Source organism: Peromyscus eremicus, chromosome 1, assembly GCF_949786415.1.
Source record: "Peromyscus eremicus chromosome 1, PerEre_H2_v1, whole genome shotgun sequence".
NCBI lineage: Eukaryota > Metazoa > Chordata > Mammalia > Rodentia > Cricetidae > Peromyscus > Peromyscus eremicus.
The window spans coordinates 196,285,433-196,289,127 of NC_081416.1; positions in this window are offsets into that span (position 1 = coordinate 196,285,433).

A 3,695-nucleotide genomic window follows, 5' to 3' on the forward strand; every position below is an offset into this window, starting at 1 on the left:
CCAGATACATTCCAATAACCACAGTTTCATTATTTCTTGACACTAAATACTTCAACAAAGTCCTACACAATTTATTCTAGAGACCAGAACAAAGAGATGTGAGTGTAACAGTCCATGACTCATCAGAGAGGAACAACCTGGGTTGAAGATGGTATGACCTGAAGGAAGAGAATAGCAAGGTGTTCAGTAGCACAGGGCTATCTGTTCCTTCCCTATAAAAGGTGAAGTTGTAGTTGCTGAACCTCAAATACTAAGATTCACCCTTGTCTCCCATTCTAAAGAGCCACAAAGCTAAACATTCATAAGAAAAACTTTGAAACTGAATGACCAACAACCTTTAACTCACAGCACAGCCAAGATAAGTTTATAAAAAAAAGAATATTGCTATCCTTCAGAATTTTAATGCTTAAATCCTTGATCAGAAAGGTTGAAAGGACCACACTATATCTTTGAGATCTCCCAAAATTGTGAAGCAGCATCTCCCAAACCCCACAAATATTCACAAAACACACATACTCAAGCAACAAAGAAGTCAAATGTTCCTATTCTACAGTTACTTGTCTCTACAGTGAATTTCTCCAGTGATTCCAGCTGGCACTAGGAGCCGATGCGTCTCCAGGTCACTGTTCTTCTTCATCTGAGGTTCTGTTCAAGTTGACTTCCTTTTATAGTGCCTGGCTTCAGTGATTCAATCTGAGATGCCAATCATTTGATAATAAGATTGGACCACACCTCCTGCTTGTGGGTGTGGCAGTCAACACTTTCATCCTAGCATTCAGTAAGTGGACTGAAGGGTCTCCTGTCCCAGAACAGCCTGGTAGTGTAGGAAGACCAGTGAAAAGCCTTACTAGAGCAGAAAAAAACAAGCTAACCAAATGGGAAAGATACTTGCCCCTCTGATTGAATTACACATGGAATCCTCCCTCAGCCCCAGCTCTGCATCTCTATGCAATCCTGGATTATGCCATGGAAGGAGAACACATCCAAAGCAAGCATAGTCAGTCACTGCAGTGAAAGGGGACAGTAACACAATGAAAGGAATTACAAAGATTGTCATTCACCTACTATGACTTCTGACATACAACTCATTCCAAACTGGTTAAAAATTTCTGATATCCAGAGGGTTTGGAATTCAAATGGTGTAGTGAACAAGGTAAAGCCTTGGCAGTAGAATGAGACACACAGAGAGAAGAGCCTAGGAGGTGTCTGAAGCACAACATAGAAAAGCCAGCCTTTCCTGGGCTCATCTCTAGGAACAAAGTGGAGATGTTTGACTTGTTTTACATGATGTACGATAGATATGTGAGGAGGATTGTAGTTTAGGGTGGAATTAAAATGTATATACAAAATGAATATTTTCGTATGGTGATATTTTAATTGTGCTGAAAAGTGATTTTATTTGTATGTTAATAGATAAAGTTTGCATGGAGATCAGAGGTTATAGGGAGCCTGGAACAGAAATCAGGCAGTAGTAGACCAAGCCTTTAATCCAATGACATGGCAGGCAGAGTCTTTGTGTGGTCAAGGACACAGTCAAGCCTGGTGACACAAGCCTTTAATCCCAGTACCAACCATACAGACCTGGATGTCTGTATAGACAGGCAGTGACTAGGAAGACATGTGGCTGGTCTTAGCGTCAACGAGAAGGCAGAACAGGAAAGTAATAAAAGTGCAGGTTAGGGAGGATGAAGCTCTCTGGTGTAGGAAACTACAACTTGATGGTGAACTAAAGGGTAGTCACTGGCTCTTCACTAATTCTCTGATCTGTTCGGCTATTACTCCTATATTTGGCTCTGTGTTTCTTTTTTATTAAGACTGTTTAGAAATTTGTCTACATTTTACTGTCTTTTTTTCTTTGCTTTTCTAATTTTTTGGTGTTTGCTTGTTTTTTCAAATGGCTGCCTTGTTAGCCAGGTCTACTCACAAACTCATTAGGTTGTAGACAATGATCTTGCACTACAATTCTATGGCTTCATAGCACTCAGTGCTGGGGGCCCAGAGCTGTCTCACTACTTCAAGAATCCATTTTGGTTTTCTGTCTGTTCTTTACTGTCTTGTTGTTGCTGCTGTTCTGTTTTTTAAAACATTGTCTCACTACGTATCCCTGACTGGACTGTAACTCTTATGTAGTCCAGTTTAATTTCAAACTGGCAAATGCTTGCTCTGGAATTAAAGTACAGGGATTAAAGGCTTGTGTCATTATGAATGAATTTCTCCATGCATGCTGATTGTTAGGTTGAATTGTTTCCTCTGATATCGACATGTTCAGATCTTATGCCCAAAGACTATGGTCTTATATCAAAATGTGCTGAATCCCAACAAATTGAAAGAACCCCAAATGCTATCATCCCAAAGAAGCCTTAAAGCTCAGTGACTAATATTTCTGAAGTCTGAAAACCATAACACTAAAATTGTGAATGTTTAAACCTCAAGCCGCAGTTCTTCTGGGAGAATGAAAAAATCCACATAATAGGAAAAAATGATCAAAGTTTGCAAATGGATTAACCAAAAGGTGTGAAAATGATTGAATCTTCAGTTTGTTGATAATATTCTGGGTTTTAGGTAATTAAAGCAATGTTGGCCAGAAGAAGCACTCCTATGAAAACATTTGTTCCCAGAGAATCATAAACATACCCCTGTGTTTCACTATTCATGAGAATTGCAGGGGACACAATTCAGCCTTACAATTCCAATGCTTGGAGAAAGTCAGGTTCCTTTAATCCCTACACACACCTTTAGTCCCAGCACTAAATAAACACAAGCAGGTGCATGTCTGAGTTGAGACCATCTCAGACTACGGAGTGAATTCCAGCTGGGGTTTCAGAGACAGAAAGTCTCTCAAACCAGAATTAAAGAGAAAAACAAACAAAAAGGATGCCTGAAGGAGGGAGGCAATCTTCAACCCCACATCCGAGGAGTAGAAGCCACAGAATTGTAGTGAAAGGCCACCCACAATGACTTTGTGAATTTATAAGAAGAATGGACTCAAAGTAAACATATTGTAACAACAAAATTAAAGATAGAGAAGTAAACAAAGGAAAAAAAAAGTAATCAAAGGAAAAATGAAGAGAGACCAAAAATCACCTTGCTCTTTTGGGCCACCCAATTTTAATTCCTCCGCAGATCACAGTCTTCATCTCATGTCTATCAAACCTCATGTTTTCCAAAGAGAAATACATGCCACTCTCTGTCCCAACAAAAATGAACATGCTTCAGCCTGTAGTTTTCCTATGTTGTATCTCAGACTCTCCTGGTTGCCTCCTGCCCTCTGTCTCATTCCAGTGCCAATGGTCCACTAGATTGAAGACTATTGATTTGACCTCTCCTGGCAACAATCAATCATAAATAGCTCCTTGGTTACTGATGGAAATTTAACAACTCTTATCAAAAGTACATTGAAAATGGAAGGAAGAATGAAGGATTAAATAAATAAAAAAGGAAAGAAAGAAGAAATGAAGAGAAGATTAGAAGATTGTACTTTAAGGTGCAAAGGTATTAAGCATTACTTTTGGGATCTGGAGGAAATAATTAGATTTTCATCAAAAAGGATGGATACAGTTCATTCTATGTCTAGTAGTAAATACCCAACAGTTCCTGTTAAAATATTTTTAAACTCAATTCTAGTCACAGCAATATAGTCAATTCACCCTACCCTGGAAAATCTCAAGTTTATCTTTATCTATATGTACATATGA